This window comes from Phocoena sinus, chromosome 2 (assembly GCF_008692025.1).
Source record: "Phocoena sinus isolate mPhoSin1 chromosome 2, mPhoSin1.pri, whole genome shotgun sequence".
Lineage (NCBI taxonomy): Eukaryota > Metazoa > Chordata > Mammalia > Artiodactyla > Phocoenidae > Phocoena > Phocoena sinus.
In genome coordinates this window covers 163,926,469-163,946,476 of record NC_045764.1, presented here as the reverse complement: position 1 = coordinate 163,946,476, position 20,008 = coordinate 163,926,469, and the positions used below count along the sequence as shown (strand labels likewise).

Genomic DNA, 20,008 nt, shown 5'->3' with positions numbered 1-20,008 from the left:
TGTGTGTCTGTGTGTGTGTTTAAAGGCCTGTGTCTAAGGTCGACAGGCTTTTCAAGAGAAACTCTTGGTTTTCTATGTAAACGGTGTACTTCCTCTGGTCCAGAGTTAGCCTGTTAAGGGAATGAAGCACAATTCAGGTTTCTGAGTTGGAAGCCTGATTAATCTTTCTGCCAGTTACATATGGAAATAAATTAGTAAATGGTCCATCTGGGACTAAACTACTGCAGAGATGATAAATTATCGCCATCATATGTCTGTGTTGCTGCAGACTGAGTCGTGCTCACCAGGAGCTGCTGAAAGATATCTGGATGCTCTAGCGAGGTCAGAGGAATAAAAGTTAAAAAAAAAAAATTAGAAGTAAAAAATTTACCTTGAAATGTTTCTTGGGAGGACAGTTTGGTTGGTTCCAAGTTTGTGCCTTAGAACTGCTCTATCTGCAAATATTTAAAAGGAGAGTCTGGGCATAAGAAATATTTTACTTTTATATTTTCAAAGGCCAATACAGTAACAAGTATTGATTAGTACCCAAATGTCTCAGTGAGTAGGATAGTATAATTATATATACAATAAAAATATACCCCTGTGTAATATTGCACCTTATAACTTTCAGAGCAACTTCTTGTCTGTTTTCTTATTTAAATTTCAAAGGTGGGACAAGTCAGTGTCTCTAATTCTTTTTTTTTTTTGCGGTACGCGGGCCTCTCACTGTTGTGGCCTCTCCCGTTGCGGAGCACAGGCTCCGGACGCGCAGGCTCAGTGACCATGGCTCACGGGCCCAGCTGCTCCGTGGCATGTGGGATCTTCCCGGACCAGGGCACGAACCCGTGTCCCCTGCATCGGCAGGCGGACTGTCAACCACTGCGCTACCAGGGAAGCCCTCTAATTCTTGATGGATGAAAAACTGAGGTTTAGGAAGTTGAGTGCCTTGCCCTTAATGACACAGATGGCTAAATGGCAGAACGGATTCGGAATCCAGCTTCATTTCCATCAGAGCCTTGCATGACATCAAAAACATTTTCAGTTGTTCATCATTCATCTAGTAGCACCAGGAAATGAAGCCTTCTATTTCTGTCAGTTTTCTAGAAGCAAAAGCCATACCTTCTTGATCATGAAAAGTAGTTTTTTCTCTAATTAGAAGTGTTGAGTATTAGTTTAACTTTTTTAGGGCATGTTTTAATTTTTTTCATTGAGGTGTGATTGACATAAAATTTTATTAGTTTCAGGTGTACCACAATGATTCAATATTTGTATACGTTGCAAAATGATTACCGCAATAAGTCGAGTTGACATCTGCCACCTTACATAGTTACAAAAAATTTTTTTTTCCTTGTGATGAGAACTTTTAAGATCTACTCTCTTGGCAACTTTCAAATATGCAATACGGTCTTATTAACTATAGTCATCCTGTATCTCCACGACTTACTTTATAACTGGAAGTCTGTACCCTTTGATCCACTTTATAACTGGAAGTCTGTACCCTTTGATCCCTACACCCATTTCTCCCAGTCCCTGGTTTAACTTTTCCTTTTGACTGAGGCACACCCCTCTCCACTTGACTTATTTTATAAAGCTAAAACCATCAGTGCCTTCAGGGGCTTTTTAGGGGTGGTAACATTTTGCCCCTTTGCAGAACGGCCCGAGGCTACTGTGACATCCAGGTTCTTATGCCTGCTTTGAAATTTTCTTTTGTGTCTTTCTCCAGGGCAAACCTTCAGCAGTTAATCCTTGAAGCAGCTGAGGTGCTCCCCTCTAGAAAAAGCAGTTCAAAACGTACAGAAAAGCAGACTAGACTTAGAAATTATTAAATCACCTGGTTTATCAGACGTCAGTTTCTAAACATAAGCCATAGGTGCTTTCAAGTAGTCTTCATACAAGAAAGAGAAGCAACGGCCCCTAGTATTTACGTGTCTGTGCTTGGCAGTGACCTTGTCTCACCGAGATCACCTCCAAGTTTCTCACGTATCAGCCAGACCTGGTTCCTCCATGTACCTGAATAGCCCTCATGCTTTCTCACCTCTGGGCCTTTGCTTCAGCTTTTCCCTATTCCCGCCTGTCAAAATCCTGTGCAGATCTCAAGTCCCATTACTATTGTCTTGATGCTTTCCCTTACCTGCCTCCCCACAGCAATCAGAAGCAAATGTCTCCTTTGAAAACTTCTAACTCTTTGTTAGAGAAAATAACACGGTCTGTATTTGAGTTGCCTGTATACCTGTTTTATCTCCCACAGAGGACAATACATTTCTCAAGGGCAGGGATTTCATCGTCTTCTCTCTCTGACCCTTCTTCCCTCCCCAGTCCCTCGCCCAATACTTGGCCCTTAATGGAAGCTTAACATGCAGTAGAGTAGGGTAATTTTATTTTTTAACAATGGACTCAATGTCTTTGGATGGGTGGATAAATTAATGATTTAAGATGTATCAGTATCACTTGGAGGGCTTGTTAAAACAGATCCCTGAGCCCCACCTCCAAATATTCAGATTTAGTAGATCTTCGGTAGGGCCAAGAATCTGCGTTTCCAACAAATTCTCAGGTGACACCGATGCTGCCCTTCCAGGGACCACAGTTTGAGAACCACTGATAGAATGAATTTGTTTCCTAACATTCTCACACTAAAGCTCACAGACTCACACCATTCTTTTCATTAGAGAGCCTATTGCTGTGTCTTCCTTGATGTGTAGGTCAAAAAAGTATCTTCCATTAGAAATTATGATGCCGTCTATCCTGTGTACCAACTTTTCTATTTTGTAAGATTATAGGTTAACCGTATCCTCCAAACTTGTAGCCCATTTAGTGAGCTTTAGCTTGATGGCATCTTTTTCTCCAGGAATAGAGCCAGCGTAATTTTATTTTACAACAACAGACTAGGGAGTCATTGACTTTGCAGCCTGTATACCTGGTCTACCCGGAGGATCAAGGCTGGTTCTCATGGTGGAAGGCCGGCCTTGAAGGCTTGCTGGCGCTCTGATGTTTTTCCTTTATATAGACAAGTGTTTCAGTGGCAGCTGAAGTAAAGTAAAATGATCTCACAAATGTCTCGATGGCAGCTAGAGTAAAATAAGATAATCTCATAATATCTATGGCATGTATTTTCAAATCTCTGGGTCCTTTTATGCCCCATGAGGCAGTTTCAAGAACACTCCATCACGAAAGACCCAGTGCTTCAATAACTTTCCAAGAAATAAAGAGGTACCGTTGCAATTGACTTTTTCGCTGAAGTATGTCATGTTTTAGAGAGTCAGGCCAGAGGTGACATCCACCGTGGTTGAGAGGGTTCTCTCTCCTCCTCTGCTCTAATCCCGTCGTCCTTCTGCTCCTCTCCACCAGCCACTAGACGCATCATCTCCTAGAAGACCAGCGTTCCCGTGATCATGGAGGCCTCTCTGTCCTTTCTGTGACTGGAGCAATGCTGACCTCGGTTTCCTGGACCCATTCTGACTCAGGTAACCAAGCTTTGCCTTCCCCAGCTGGCTTACACCTCATGGAGATTGCACTGAATAAATGAAATACCAAAGCTATATTTAAATGCAAATGCCAAATTGATTGTTTCTCCAGCAATTGATATCCTCCCCCTCTTCCTCCGCGTCTTGGCGTCTTCTTTTTTTTTTTGCGGTTCTCGGGCCTCTCACTGTTGTGGCATCTCCCGTTGCAGAGCACAGGCTCCGGACGCGCAGGCTCAGCGGCCATGGCTCACGGGCCCAGCCGCTGTGCGGCATGTGGGATCTTCCCGGACCGGGGCATGAACCTGTGTCTCCTGCATCGGCAGGCGGACTCTCAACCACTGCGCCACCAGGGAAGCCCCCTCCGCGTCTTATTTTTTTTTCCCCGCGTCTTCTTAATGATCAATTTATACAGCTGATCAGACTGACAATGGGGTCAATGAATTTAGGCATTAAGATAATGAGAATGAGTCACACCTTTATTTAAAATTTTGGTGTGTGTTATAGACACAAAGCAACAGGAACTTTGCTGGGAATTTTTGTATAGCAACTAGCCTCTGCCGTACGTAGTTTCTCTAAGTCATTTTCTTTCCCATAATACTATATTTCTTTTTATAAATTTATTTATTTACGGCTGTGTTGGGTCTTCGTTGCTGTGCGCAGGTTCTCATTGCGGTGGCTTCTGTTGTTGCGGAGCACGGGCTCTAGGCACGCAGGCTTCAGTAGCTGTGGTTCGAAGGCTGCAGAGCGCAGGCTCAGTAGTTGTGGCGCACGGGCTTAGTTGCTCCGCGGCATGCGGGATCCTCCCGGACCAGGGATCGAACCCGTGTCTCCTGCGTTGGCAGGCGGACTCTCAACCACTGCGCTACCAGGGAAGCCCCTATATTTCTTTTGAATTGTGTTAATCTTTCTAATGTTGGACCTTTTAATTGAGTTTAATAAGTATTATTGAGTATCTGTTATGTGTTCTCAGGGCAGATGGGGATAAAAAACTATAAGATGTATAAAAACATAAGATACATCCTCATGCAGCTCAGACCTTAGCAAAGGAGCCACGACCCACTCATAAGAAAATGGCAGATGGCGCTCAGCTTCCGGCCGGAGCCGTGCGCTATGGTAGCTCTCTGGTTCAGGGAATTAAGAGACTTTGAGGATTGGGATTGAAATAATCGGAGAGTTCATGGAAGAGGGAGGGCTGAAGGCGGGCTTGGTCACTGTGGATCATTCAGCCAAGAGGGGAGAGAAGCAGCCTGGTCTGGCCTGGAAGGCGGGAATGAGCCTGCCATGAGCCTAGCCAGTGAGGACCACACAGGGCTTGGAGGGCCCTGAGCCTCTATCCCAGCCAGAGCCAGGCTCCTCCTCGGGGCCTGGGTCCCTTAAGGTTCCCCTGGGGACACGCTACCTGCTCTGTTACAGAGTCACCTTGGCTGACGGCTTCCTTCAGGGGACCCTAGTCTGTGGTGCCCCAGCCCTGGCTTGGCTGCTACCTGGCTGGTCTTCTGCTTCCTTGGGCTTGCCCATACCTGGCCTCTGCCTCTCTACCTGATTGTTCATTTTTACATACCTGCCCCCCTCCCCTCTACACTCTGCCTGGCGGGTGTGGCTTGACAGGGCCCGGGGATGAACCAGGTGCTGTGTGAGGTCAGTATCTGGTGATTCACAATGGGTGACTCTGAGCTGAGAAGTGGAGTGGAAGGGTAGGAGGAAGAAGCCAGGAACGTGAGTTTGTACGTTGATGTCAAGAGTGTATCAAGAGTTCTGAAAACCAGAATTCAGGGAGGGCCTCAAGGCTGAAGCTGGGGCCATAGTCAGGGATGGGAGCCCAGTGTGCTGATTCATCTTGCAATGGCCCAGCAAATCCTGCCCACACCTAGCTCTTTTGGATAAAGCAGTGGCGACATTCCTGCCCTGGGTCTTGAGGGTGCTGCTGAGGGTCGCCGGCCGAGGCTCCCGCCCATCCCGTCAGGTCTGCGTGGCCACACACCACCTGCCTTAGCGTGCACCAGTGCTTCTGGAACTGAGGCCTGGCTCATCCAGGAGCTCAGGCCTTCCTGGAGTCAGAGCCCTGGATCACCAGCCACCAGGAAGTGGAAGGACTAGAATAACAGTATTCGTGTTCCCCTCCCACAGAAGCGACTGCCTAATCTGTTGTTGCCCTGCCTCTTCTAAGCCTGGGTGGGTTAATTACGGCCCGCCGGCCAGGCATGGCCCACTGCTTGTTTGGGGTGGACAAGCTGAGATGGTTTTCACATTTTAAAATGACTGGAAAAAATTAAAAGAAGAATAGTATATTTTGCCTCGTAGAGATGATATAGAATTTAGATTTCAATGTCCCTAAATTAAGTTTTACTGGAACATAGTCATGTTTATTTATTTCCAGATTGTCCATACCAGCTTTTGCGCTACAAGGGCAGAGTTGAATAGGTGCGTCGGAAACCATAAAGTATTTACTTTCCGACCCTTTACAGAAAAAATTTTGCTATCCTCTGGCCTAGGCAATTGATTGACACAAGTGTTTGCAAAATTTGAGGTGTGGAACTTTTTCCCTCATAAAGAAAATAGGATTGAAGGGTGAGTAGGATTTAAATAAGCAAGAGAGGAAGAGAGGAATTTTCTAGATTGAGATAGAGAATTGGTCATAGTCTAGTTGGATTTTTCTGTTCATCTATTTAACTTTCAGTTAAAGCTAGATATGACATAGAGGCTATTTCATTTCAGGAATCTAATTATTAGGGTCGTCTTTAAAATGAGGCATCCAGGCTTCTCAGGTTAACGTAAATGTTGGAACAAATCAGCACCAAATTAAAATATAGCCTGCATTTTGGAACTTTCTTCTTTTTACTTGGCACTGGGTGTGAACTATTTTGTTTTAAACCAAAAAAGCATTTTGTTTTAAATCAAGTAAGCATTGAAGGTTTGCCATGAGTAAGCTATGGCATTTAATCTTGGCAGCATTTTCCCAGTCTGGTGGGGACTTTTGATACTGTTGAGTGAAACTGGTGAAAGTTGGAGATGCGGGTTCTAATCGTACTAGCTAGCTGAGGCCAGGGCAGGCTGTGGGATACTAGGGTAAAAAGTACACTCCAAATCTCAGGGTTTAGTGCAATAAAAGTGTATTTCTCACTCACCCAGAGTTGGATTGCACGAGTGTGGCTTTGCCGCCTCCCCCATCCTGTGACACCTACGTCTCAAACTGTGGCTTCCTGGTTGCTTCAATATGTGAAAAAGAGTTGAGAACACACACCCATTCTTAGGTGCCTTAGACCAGAAGTGACTCAGACCGATTCCACATTCACAGTCCATTGGCCAGAACTAGTCACGTGACCCTGTCTCGTTGCTGGGAGGGTAGGAAGTAGGGAGCAGCGTGAGGTACGTTTGGGGTTCCCACTGCCCCTGCAACACTGTATCACTGTGGGAAAGCCCAAACTTCTATCTGTGCTTTTGTCCGCTCGTGATTAAAGGGTAAGTAACCCAGACCTGCATTTTTCACACAGTTTATGAAAGGCTTAAAAAGATGTATGAAAGATCTCTAAAAAGGTATAACGAGTTGTAAAATATGTAAGATATAATCGTTACCTAACTTTACCGGGTCTTGAATGGTGATGGGCTGGAGTTGGGATAGTCACAAGGCCCCAGTGTGCCTTGGAAGCATCCTAGCCATATGCCTGTTGACCCAACAGAATTATAATACAGCCCTTCCTTTCACACCTGGAAATACGCTGGTATGGACAATGCATGACATGCTCACCCCAGCTTCACCCCACTGGTCATCCTTGAAGATTAATGTTAGCTGCTGTTTATGAGCCTCTTCCAGAGGTCACGCTGTCCTCAGCTTCTGCCTGCCTTCTTTTCATTTAACTCCCCAAACAAACTTGTGAAGTAGGTACCGGTAATCTCATTTTAAGACGAGGTAACAGATGCAGAAAGGTTTAAATTGTACATGATCACAGCTAGAGAGTGGTACCACTTTGCTTTGAACCCAGCTCTTTCTTGCTCTTTCCAGGCTCTTGCACGTGACTGCCTCACTCATCCTTTACCAGATTGTGCCCTTGACCACGTGGGGCACCCCTTCCCTGACACCGGCTTGGGAATCTGTTCCTAGACCACACACGGGGAGAAGGGTACAGCTCTGAGTGGTGAGTCCAGCCCTTTTTGACCCCGATGAGAAGACAAGTCTTGGAATCATGAAGGGGTTCTCCGGAGCCAGCAGTTACCAGGTTCAGGGTGGCAAGCTCTGCTCCTGACTTTCACTTGGTCCCTTTCTGCCTGCTTCCCTAATGTTGACAACTGCAGCTCGTTTTAAAAATGGGCACCACCTTTATATACAGGGAGAAAAGATTTTATTTTGAAATCTAGGGTGGAGTGGAACTCCAGCCAGTGAAGACTTGCCATGTGCTGTGCGTTGATCCAAACAGGCATCTTCCCAACTTAACAGTGAGTAGAAACTGAGCTCCATTTTCAGGAAGTTTGTTTATTAAAAAAAAAAAAAAAAAAAAAAAAGCAAACCACAACCAACGACCAGTTTGCTTGAAGAATTATATCAGACAAAAAACCCATCTACTCAGGAGATGGTTTTAATTTCCCTGGTTCCTGGCCTTCCTAATCACTGTTCAGAACTGACCCCACGGAATCAAAGGGAATAGTCTCTGAAAAATGGACCAAATGTATCAGAAGCACCTAATGCAATGCTTGCTTCAAGAAACCCCCCAGACAATTATACGTGTGGTTTCTAGATGTACAAAGAAAACTAAAGGAATTCCATTATGAAAGAAAAAATAGATGGAAATTTCTAATCCATCTCATAAACAATATAGGAATAACTTTTAAATATTCTGCTTTAAGCATGCATTTAATTTGTGCTCTGGGAACCAAATAATCTTGCTAAGATAAAACATTCTAATAATGATTTATGTAAATTTATTTGTACAAAGTAATGGTATAGTTGCCTATAGCAAATTGCTTGGAATATGAAATGACGTTTATGAGGTCTTTTTTTCCCCCCCTCTGAATGAATACAGTGGAGAAAATAAGAGACTCCAGAAAGGACAACAGAAATCCATGTTCAAAATGAGTCTGAGGCCAGAAGAGGCAGAGGCAGCTGGACAGGTTAGGGGGTGTGTAAATAGTCGAGAAACTCAATTCAATATGTTTTCCTGTGATGGTCTCATTATTTGAGGCATTTGTAAAGCCACACAAAGAGTGTGTGTGTTAGATTCTTAGAAGGCTAGAACCCTTTATTTTAGTGATCATAAACTGTGCAGACACCAAAGCTCTTTCAGAATAGCCGACGACAGATCACTTGTCAGTGTGCCCTGAGAGACAGGGTACTTACAACATGAAAGTGCCAAGAGGCCAAATGTAATTAAAAATCGGGCAATTAATCTCAGTTCCCAGTTACTTTAATGCCAAGGGAAGTTATGCTTGAGTCATAAATGGGGCCCAAATGTTAATAAACAAAAGAGAAAACTCTCCCAGGGACTGATTCATAGACCTATGGGGAGTTTTTCCTATGGCTGCCCGCTTAGCACGTTTGCTTATGGCTCTAAGGTGTTTCCAGAAACATTTCATTAAATGGAAATCCCCCATATATGTAACAGAGAGAGTTTCTGGATCTGTGCTTTGGCCTTGTAAATAAATGCCCGGTGGAATTTGCCAGAACCTGTACTATTTGGAAAAGATATGACATTCACACCTTCGTTGTAGACGGCATTTAATTTTTTTTTTTCTCCAAGTATTTTTACTATCTCACTTGGTCGCCACACTCATTTTTGTGAAGAAGGTAAGAGTTTGTATTCTGTATATAGAGAAACTGAGGGGCCGCAGATCTCCAAGGAAGGTCACAAGCGAGACATTGGTGGTGGAGGGGACAGCTTCCCCACTAACGTTTGTCTCGTTGTCATCACAAACTAAAGCAAATGAAAGAGATTTGTGAACGTTGGAGGGCTTGCTTTATTTAAAACAAGATCAGAGTTTGGTCCCTCATAAACCATTGTGGAATTACACCAGCTCTCCTGAGAGAAATGGCTTTGTCTAATTGGGACTGACATGACTGCTGTGGTGGTCCAAGGCCTGAGAGAGCAGGCATAAAGCCTCAACAGGACTTGAAAGCAGGAGTGAAAACAACGCTGGCTTCTAGGAAAGACGGGATGGTCTGCGTTTTTAGCGGTGCTGGTTAAAGTGCATGCACCGTAAAAGCTGTGGCTTCTGGCAGGGTTGCTTGTAGTGAGTGACCCAAGGGTGCCAGGGGGAGGCAGTGGATGTTAGAGTTAGCATATCAGCCAGAGTTTCAGATTCCTGTCCCTCCTCTTTCCAGCTGAATGACTTGGGGTGTGATTTCTGAGCTGTGTATTCCTAGAAAATAATGGAAGGTATCTGAGCCTCCATTTCCCCATCTGTAAAAGGGGGATGATGATATTTACCTTATAGAGTTGGCGTGAGAATTAAATAAGATAATTCTTATAAAATGTTTGGCACAGGGGGAGGAGGGTTGGGTGAAGGGGATTAAGAGATGCAGACTTCCAGCTCTAAAATCAGTAAGTCCTGGAATGTAAAATACAGCATAAGGAATAGAGTCAATAGTCCTGTCATAATTTTGCATGGGAACAGATGGTTTTACTTGTCGTGGTAAAATCCTTCCATAACGTATTCGATTGTCGGATCACTATGTTGTACACCTGGAACTAACATAATGTTGTATGTCAACTGCACATCAATAAAAAAATAGATAAACAAAAGTAAAATACTCAGCACAGTGCTTGGCAGACAGTAAGCGCTCATTTTATGGTAGCTCTTAAAATGATTATAATTGTCATTACTTAAGAATGTATGTTCCCGGGTGGCACGGTGGTTTGAATCCACCTGCCGATGCAGGGGACATGGGTTCGAGCCCTGGTCCGGGAAGATCCCACATGCACGGAGCAACTAAGCCTGTGCGCCACAACTACTGAGCCCACGTGCCACAACTACTGAAGCCCGTGCACCTAGAGCCCGTGCTCCACAACAGGAGAAGCCACTGCAATAAGCCCGTGCACCGCAACGAAACTAGAGAAAGCCCGAGCGCAGCAACGAAGACCCAATGCAGCCACAAAGAAAGAATGTATGTTCCTGACTGATAATTGGAAATGAGATGAAAATCCATCTTTTATTTAATGAGAATGAATTGAAAAGACTTCTAAGTCAGTTGTTCCTATGTACTGCAGATAACAAGGTAGATATGAGAGCTCTTTCAACAAAGAGTTCTTCATGTTTGAAAGCCCTTTGCAAGCTGTTTGCCAGGGAGAGAGAGGCCAGATACAGAGCTCTCGTCCCAAGGGAAGAGGGAGATTTTTGCACACAGGCCCTGAGCTGGCCACTTTAACATATATGGTCTTTGTTTTACAAGAATTCAGAAATTAAGCTGGTCTAAATCCTTAGTTTTTGCTGAAAGCCCTGGTTGGGTCCAGACTCTGCAAGTTGGTTTCCTTCAGAACCGTCATCTTGGCTGGCGGAAAGAGTAGGTTTGTGTCAAAATAAATGGATGGAAATCTTTGGTCATTTGCTCCTTCTGCTGTCTGCCTGCAAAAGACGGCATTCAACATTCCTTGCACATGTGTTCTTGGCCCTGGTGGGTCCAGGCCCTAGGCTGAAAGTGTGAATACACCCTTTTGTTAGAATTCATTTCCATTAGAAGCATGCATAGTGCTTTCTTATCAAGGGTTGAAATGGATCCGATGTAAAATGTGTTGATTTTTTTTTTGAGATGGCCATATAGTTATGTCACCTTAGAAAAGGTGTTTCACAGAAATTCTCTGAAGGAAGATAAGGGAATGTGAAACATTGTGAAGTGAAATGAGAAAGTAAGTAATAATTCTCAGATTCGGATCCAACCTGTCTATTTCAGTGGTTCCTGGACACCAGGGGCCCTCCTGTGTGGAAGGTAGAGAGATTCTGAGGGGCCTGCTTGAGTTTACAGTTGATGGGGTGTGGGGAGGAGGGGGGAACAAACAGATATGTACAAATAAGTGTTCAAAGATGAACTTTTCCCCAGTCCAAGGCAAGAGAAAAATAAACTCAAAATAGTGAGTTCAGTATTCCTTACTTGGAAAAATAAAAAGTTGGCAACCTACACCTCTCCGAAACTATTTTTGAAATTTTATTGTGGTGCAAAATCACGATCTGGGAACCTCCCTGACTTGGCTTCTCTCGCCCCTTCTCCTTGGTTCCCTTCTCACCTCCCTCTCTCTCCTCCATACTGGCTTCTACTACTGTTTACTGGAGGTCCACAGCCTGTGGCTTGTCTTCCTTATTAACAGGAGATTAGCAAGCGCTAGAGACATAGCATCAATGAAGACTTTCTTCCTGCTTTAGGGAGGAGAGAAGAAAGGCATTTGAAACGATGAGTAGACATCTGGCCACGGCACTCTGGCTAAGAATACACAGTCACACCTTTGTCTCCTGGTGGAAATCGGCAGACCCCATCCCCCCTGCAAAGGCAGAGGGTGAACTGTTACTCCTGGTAAAAAGTGCCATATTGTGCCGTTTCCCTGTGGTGGGCATATTATATGTCCACATTTATTTTACTCTCACCATGTGAACTCCCCAAATGGATATTTGGGCATTAACCAGGGACCGAGTCTTTTGAGCCCAAACTCAGAACTGTGCTCAAGTCTCGTAGCTCCATCAGTGGTGGTAGCCACGTAAGCTCAGGTGAGAGGTTTTTTGGCTTTTAGGATAGAGTTAGGTTCAAAGGAATAATTGCAACTCAGAGCAGGGGCATCTCCCAGAGCCTGAAGAGGTAGAGCTGTTTGAAGTTGATACCCCTTGAAAGAGAATGGCATCTAAATTGGTCTCGTTATTATGGCAGCTCCTGAGGAAGGAAGGGAAGGAGCTTTTGTAAAGGGCGTAACACACCCCCAAGCCCAGTCAAATGGCCTCTGAATGGTTGGACTTTTAACCCGCCTAGGAGAAGATGAGTTTGTTTGCGACATGAACACATCTGACGGCAGGTAGGTTCAGCTCACTCTTTAGCATTTCTTTCTTCTTGCTGGAAGCTGAGGAGACTTCACTGCCTTTGACTTTTTTCCTCTGAATACCAGAGGATATCATTACCTCAGATAGAAAACGTATTTTCCAGGTGCACAAAAAGAGGCAAGAAATTGGTTGTAGTTGCTACTGGAAGGTCCAAATGACTTGCCAATTAGAATTTAATAGACTTTCTCTGTGGTTAGTTTGATCTGTGAACGGACAGCTTCTCTTCTGAATCAGTCTTCGGTGAACTGGTATAAAATTGGGCAATGCTTTTTGAGACTGCATGATTTCTAGAGGGTTCCAGCATCGGGGGTCCTCTAAGGTAAAGAAGGAAAAGGTTTGTTTTTTTGCAAAGTGGTGTGTGCCTGTGGTGATAGGAAGTTAGGTGCTTGATAAATGCTTTTAAATAGTGATGGCCTACTATTCTTATGGCATTTAACTTTATCCGTCACGTGAAAGTACCTGAAACACTACAAGAAGAGTCTCATAATGTTGTATATATATGCATATTCATGTTATGGCAGATGTATATGTAATATATGTGTATGCAATGTGTGTATAAATGAGCAAATGATGTCATTTGATTCTGGGACAGTTTATAGGATTCACTGATTTCTTGTGGAGATATCTAAATGATCCCCGTTGTAAAGTTGGTTCCACTTTTGTATATTCAGCCTCCACTTCTTTTTAGCTCTTCTACCCGGACACAATAGGTAGTCCTCTGGATGTGTGTGTGCTTAACTGAACAAAAATGTCAACAACCTGCTATTTATTTTATTAAACAGCTCGAGCAGAGATGTTTGGTGTGATTGCCAGAAATTTGTTAGCTTATCACCGAACTGTCCTGATGATTCTTATTATTCAATTTGCATTGCTTATGATAATAATTATTACTGCATAAAAGAGCATGATGTTTTATTTGTATAGTTCTTTCATTAATAATTTAATTGACTTACATCCGAGTGGTTCTGCAATACGTGCACATCGGAAATTCTTAGAGGTTGGCCCCGGCACCTTGGGAAGTCAGAATATAGATATAATTGTAAGGCTTGAGGCACGGATACGGTGGTAGGGCAGGCCTTTCGACCTTGACATCCAATGGGGTGGCTGTACATTTCCCCTCATATTTATTTCCAGGCATTTTATTGATTCACCCACTGTGACTCTGATCTGGTCATTTAACAACCTAAGAAATCAGATCATGGTATAGTTTATTTGGTCACTAAAATGACTAGATAGATACTGATTTATAAGTGAAAAAAGGTAATGATGGCTAAAACAATAAATCTGACCCCAAATGATTGAATCAGTGGCTTCATATAAACAGAAGCTGTGTCTTTGGTCCTGGTCTTTAGAAAATGGGAAGATTTCATTGGTCGCAACTTAGCCAGTGTACCTGGACTACATTGCAACTGTATGAGACATATATTTTGATACATTTGCTGTAGAAAAAACTTTGTGGATTTTTTTTTAGTGTAGGAGAGTACTGCAAGTTTTGTCTTAATTCATGTTTTATATATTAAAATGGTGAATTAAAATATGCCTTTGGAGGCCATGAGAAATTGGGTTGAACCTGACTCTGGGGGGTGTCAACCCATAGTGATGTTCAAGGGAGCTGCATTTTATTTTATTTTATTTTTTGGCCATGCGTGTGCGTGCGGGATCTTAGTTCCTCCACCAAGGATTGAATCCGCCCCCCTGCAGTGGAAGCACAGAGTTCTAACCACTGGACCACCAGGAAATTTGCAAGGAACTGCATTTTAAAACTCTGGATTCAACAGGGAAAGAGAGCCCACAAAGGAGTTCCCATTTGGCCAGTCCAGCTTGACGTCTGGGAGGATGAACTCACGTGTTGATCAAGAATGTCGTGCGGGAAATCTTCCACGTTGGAAAGTGGAGTTTCTTAAGATGATTGGCCTTCTCCTCTGCTGGTAGATGATGCATTTGAGCAGGTTTTAATGTCTGGCCTTGCACCTGGGGACGTGTACGCTGGGGCTCAGGAAAGGAATTAGAGGGTTTGGGGGATTGTTTGAGAGCTTAGTTTTATTTAATTTCTTTTAATTTTTAATTAATTTATTTTTGGTTGTGCTACATGGCTTGTAGGATTTTAGTTCCCCCGACCAAGGACTGAACCTGGGCCCTTGGCAATGAGATGCACGAAGTCCTGAACACTGGACCGCCAGGGAATTCCTGAGAGCTTAGTTTTAAAATTTACCTTTTGGAAAGGAGTTTGGTTTCTCATAATTAAAAATTGTGTCTACGTCTGTAATAAACAGCTAGGTTCCTAGTACTGCGAATTCTCTGGGTGCACAACCAGTTACTGATTTAGAAGAAGGTCATGTTCTGGTGGCTAAGTGGTACGTGTGTATCACTCAGGGTAGACTAGGTGATAGGTTAACAGATGGTCCCCAAAACTCAGGGGCATAAAACAATGAAGGTTTATCTCTTGCTTACCCTACGTATCTATTGAGGTTGGCTAGGGACTGTGCTCCAAGGCATCCTTGACCTCAGTCCCCGGATGGAGGCAATGGAACATTCCCTGTCACGAAGGCTGAGGGAAAGGAGAAAATGGTGAAGCACGTGCTGTCTCTTAAAGCCATCCAACTTCCGCTCAACATTTTATTGGCCAGAGCTAGTCATGTGGCCACACCTAACTTCAACAAGGTGGGAAGATGTTATATAACTGTGTACGTGAAGGAGAGAGAGCTGAAATATTTATAAATAGCTGTGTGATGCCCATAATGTACAACTTCAATATTATAGATAGAACTCTAGAAAACCTAGCTCAGTGGAAGCAAGTGAGCAGAGCTTATGAGAGAAATTCTTTACATCCTTCAGAAAAATGGACCAGTCGCCTGAAATGGAGTTGCTTCATCTCTTCATTATTGTCCTCTCCAGAGACTGAACCGGGGATTGGCTCGGGGCTCTAGCCCCACAAACTCTCCATCTCACATACAACATAAGCCACTCAAGCAAGTATTCCGTGTGCTTGTTTGCAGGGGGCCATCTGTGGGAGTCCCGCAGCCAGCCCCTTCTTGGCCAACCCTGTGCCCCTTCTCAGCTTCCTCCTACACAGATCTTCTGGAGCAGCCACATTGCTTCGTTTCCCCCTCTTGGTGTTTCACTTTTATATTTCATCCTGTATATTTCAGTTTCCTAAGTGGTGATCTGAAGGTTTCTTCTTTTCTTCTTTTTTTTAAAAAAATTATTTATTATTTTGGCTGCTTTGGGTCTTTGTTGCTTGCGTGCCGGCTTTCTCTGGTTGCGGTGAGCAGGGGCTACTCCTTGTTGCGGAGCACAGGCTCTAGGTGCGCGTGCGGGCTTCAGTAGTTGTGGCACGTGGGCTCAGTAGTTGTGGCACGTGGGCTCAGTAGTTGTGGCTCGCGGCTCTAGAGCACAGGCTCAGTAGCTGTGGCACCCTGGCTTCGTTGCTCCGCGGCATGTGGGATCTTCCTGGACCAGGGCTCGAACCCGTGTCCTCCTGCATTGGCACCAAAGTAGTCCCTGAAGGTTTCTTCTTACAAAGATGAAGCTCGCTTGTTTGGGGCATTGGTCTGTGCGTACAGCCAACAGTAAGGAAGTTTGTTTCCTCGCTCTCCAGGCTCAGGGAAGGCTCCCGTTGTCCTTGCCTCTGTGCTCTCTGTGTCTTCTATTCATCTCTGCCCTGCTGTTCCAGGGTGCTGGCTTTAAGTCTCCCTTTTGGAACTGGAACGCTTGGGTTTGGGCTTGGGTTGTTGGTGTAACAGTCCCCATCAGGGCCTTAGTAGTTATGTTCTCCAAGTCCCAAAAGGAATTTATATCTACACAAGAGAGCCTCACGGAGCCAGCAAATTCAGCTCTCTGGAATATAGCCGAGGAGTTAGGGAGAAACAAAACATATCTCAGAGAAACAAAAGAGCTTTCTCCAAATCCATGCACTAAAACTTTAAGTTGATTCTGGCTGGTTTTGTGTTATTAATGTAGCCACACTCCTAATTAACTTGGTTGTCTGATTTCGAGAAAACTTAGGCACGAAGAGGTTAAATAATTTGCCTAAGGTCTCAAAGCTAGGAGTGGTAGAACAGGTTCTTATGATTCGAGACTTAGAAGGCTAATCAATGTTTATGAAGGTGGCAGTGAGATAAGAAGACAGGCTGGACTGTATTTAACTTTTTTTTTTAAAGAAAGTAGTATGGAAATATGTAATAACTGTAGGACGATTCCCTTCAAAATGGCCATGTTTAGTTTTTAATTCTAATGTAGGAATGAGTATCAGTTGGCTGAGAAATTCCAGCAAGTGGAGCTGTGCTTCCTAATTTGCCAAAGGAATACGAAGTTACTGGATGTCCTCTTTGCTGAGCACCTAGTTTAGCTGGTGTATAAACAGATGCTTAGACAATGCTTTTTTGCACCGTCAAGGTGAAGCCTCGACTCAGTCTGTGTCATGATGATCAGCCTGGTTCTGGTGTACTTGGTGTGAGGTGGATGGCTTCAGGAATATCTGGGAGCAGGGGCAGACCCCACCCCATGTCTGAGGATGGCTGCTTCCTACAGGCACATTCTGGCATGGAGGCCGATGGCGACCAGCTGGTTGACATTCACCAAGATCCCCCATTTGTGTTGAGTCTCACAGTTTCAAAGCAGTGTCACCCACACGATCTACTTAGCTTGAAACAACCCTGCAGGTTAGGCAAAGCAGGTATCGGTGTCATCTCCATTGTTCAGGTGGGGACAGTGAGGCTTAGAGAGAAGCACCCAAGGTCACAGCACCAGTGAGACCCAGAAGCTGAGCCCCTCACCTAGACCGGGTACTCACACCCCTGTGTTGCTCCGTGAACACCTGCCCTGTCCCTGCCCGTGGGATGTGACCAGAGATCCTTTCCCTACTGCAAGGAGCTTTCTTTCCCGGTTAATAAAGTCCAGTTCCACAGAGAAGGAGATAGAGGAATGTGAAGGTCCACTCACAACACGAACCACTTTGCTCTCAGATGGAACAACATTTGATATGACATGAACAGGAGAAAAAAACACTTGGAACCTCAGGCAGTTCGGAGGCAAAGCTTTCTGTATTCGAGCTGCAGTCAGCAGCTCTCCAATTGGAGAGGCCCCACAGCCCTGCTTCCTAGGTTGAGGACGAGGTTGAGATTTTCCCTGTCAGGCAGGGGAAGCACATGCCTTGGGATTGCGGGTCCCGAGGGAGGCTCTCACCCTAACCCAGGCATCGGAGAGCCACCTGCCTACCCAGCTGGTGTGCCCGGCAGGGAGAAAGAAGAACTTTGTCCACTGGTTGTCAGACTCTCTTCCTGGTGCTGGGGGTCAGGGCATCCTTAGGGTGGTCCCAGAGCCGAGATCTGGTCCAGGCTTGTCTGTATAACTAGCTCAGGATTAGACCTTAGGCAAGTTAGGGGACACTGGGTGTCTGTTTTTCTCATCTGTAAATTAAAGAGTTCTCAACCTCACTCATAATTTAAAGAGGCTCAAATCAAAACGACAAATGTGATACCATTTGTCACTTGTATGGTAAGTATTTAAAAATTTGAGAATATCCAATTCTGGGCTGGAGTTGGGAAATAGACACCCTCTCTCTGTTTTCCTGGGGGGATACATTGGTAGAGCATCTTGGAAGGGCATTTGGCAATATCTATCAAAAGCATTGACCCAGCACGTTCACCCTCAAGAATGTATCCTATGGATCTACTCACCAAAGTATCAAAAACTGGTGAATGGGAATATTGATATTGTTCATAATAGCAACAGCAAAAAATTAGATACAACCTCAATATCCATCCCTCAGGGACTGAATAAGTGTTTATCCTTGGTAGACAAGTGTTTATCCTTGGTAGACAAGTGTATATCCTTGGCACACTGGGCAGCATTTAAATAGGATAACATGGGAGGGGTGCAAAGATATAATGGTAATAAGTAACAATAATACATGTTTTTTGAGTGCCGTCTACATTCTGAGAAGTTTACGTGTATTGACTCACCTATTCCCGTTTTACACTTGAAAAAGCCAAGGCACAGTGAGGTTAAATAAACTGCTCAAGATCATAATATAATCGGAAAGCAGCCTGGTGTGGGGAGTACGAAGCAAGTATTTTGGTTTGAGAACTTTGTCCATTGCCTTTTTTTTTATTTATTAAATTTTTTTTTTTAATCTTGGGCTGCGTTGGGTCTTCATTGCTGCATGTTGGCTTTCTCTAGTTGCGGTGAGGGGGGCTACTCTTCATTCCGGTGTGTGGGCTTCTCATTGCGGTGGCTTCTCTTGTTGCAGAGCACGGGCTCTAGGTGGGTGGGCTCAGTAGTTGTGGTGCAGGGGCTTAGTTGCTCTGTGGCATGTGGGATCTTCCTGGACCCGGGAACAAACCCGCGTTCCCTGCATTGGCGGTGGATTTTTAACCACTGCATTGGCAGGCGGATTCTTAACCACTGCGCCACCAGGGAGGTCCCTGTCCACTGCCTTTTGTCTTAGTCTGTTCAAGCTGCTGTAGCAAAATCCCACAGACTGGGTGGCTTATAAACAACAGAAATGTATTTCTCACAGCTCTGGGGGCTGGAAGTCTAAGATCAAGGTATCTAGCGAGGACCCTCTTCTGGTTTGCAGACTTCTTGTATTCTCACCTGATGGAGGGGGCTAGGGAGCTCTGCAGGGTCTCTTTTATAAGGGCACTAATCCCATTCATGAGGGCCCCATCCTCATGACCTAATCACTTCCCAAAGGCCTTACCTACTAATACCATCACACTGGATGTTAGGATTTGGGGGAGACACAATCATTCAGACCATAGCAACTTTTTAAGTGGAAAAAAAAGCAAGTTTCAGGTCCTATTTATGTTAAAAGAATCAAGTCATATATGTGTATATATGTATATGCATATATGTGCATGCATATATGTGCTTATATTTTCATACTTATTTTTGGCAGGTTACACAAGATAAAGGTAGGGAGGACTGAGGGTTCAAGGTAGGAGGGAAGCAACTTTTTACACATTCCTGTACTGTTTTGTCTTAAAAAAAACAAACCCAAGGGTGCATCTAGCACTTTTGTTTTATTTTTTAAGGTTTACATGGGCCTAGTTTGTTTAGGTGGTGTGACTAGGGGCCATTTACATTTTCCTTAAATTTTTCTATATTTAGAAATTATCTAGTAAATAATTTTATTTTAAAATTTTTGGCTGCCTTGGGTCTTCATTGCTGCTCGTGGGCTTTCTCTAGTTGCGCGAGCAGGGGCTGCTCTTCATTGCAGTGTGCGGGTTTCTCATTGCGGTGGCTTCTCTTGTTGCGGAGCACGAGCTCTAGGTGCATGGGCTTCAGTAGTTGCAGCACGAGGGCTCAGTAGTTGCGGCACGTGGGCTTAGTTGCTCCGCGGCGTGTGGGATCTTCCCAGAGCAGGGCTCAAACCCGTGTCCCCTGCATTGGCAGTTGGATTCTTAACCACTGTGCCACCAGGGAAGTCCCAATAACTGTATTTTTAAATGAAAAGGTTGGACGTAACTCTTTCCGAGAGCCCGTGCCAGATTAGAAATTTCCTGATTGCATTTGTTGAGCATGAACCCAGCTCTGTTACTTAAGTAACATGTAATGAC

The 20,008-nt window shown here is 44.4% G+C and overlaps 1 protein-coding gene across 11 annotated transcripts in view; it reads left to right on the top strand.

The window, feature by feature from the left end:
• The window catches only part of FOXN3 (forkhead box N3), a 409,030-nt gene that overhangs the window by 104,371 nt on the left and 284,651 nt on the right, over positions 1 to 20,008 (top strand). For 10 of the 11 annotated variants that reach the window (XM_032624078.1, XM_032624086.1, XM_032624088.1 and 7 more), the window contains one exon: positions 3,325 to 3,440. The gene's annotated coding sequence lies outside the window, so the exon portion shown is untranslated. Of the gene's footprint in view, positions 1 to 3,324; positions 3,441 to 12,279; positions 12,422 to 20,008 lie in introns of all 11 variants that reach the window. The other variant, XM_032624087.1, reaches the window with a different exon arrangement.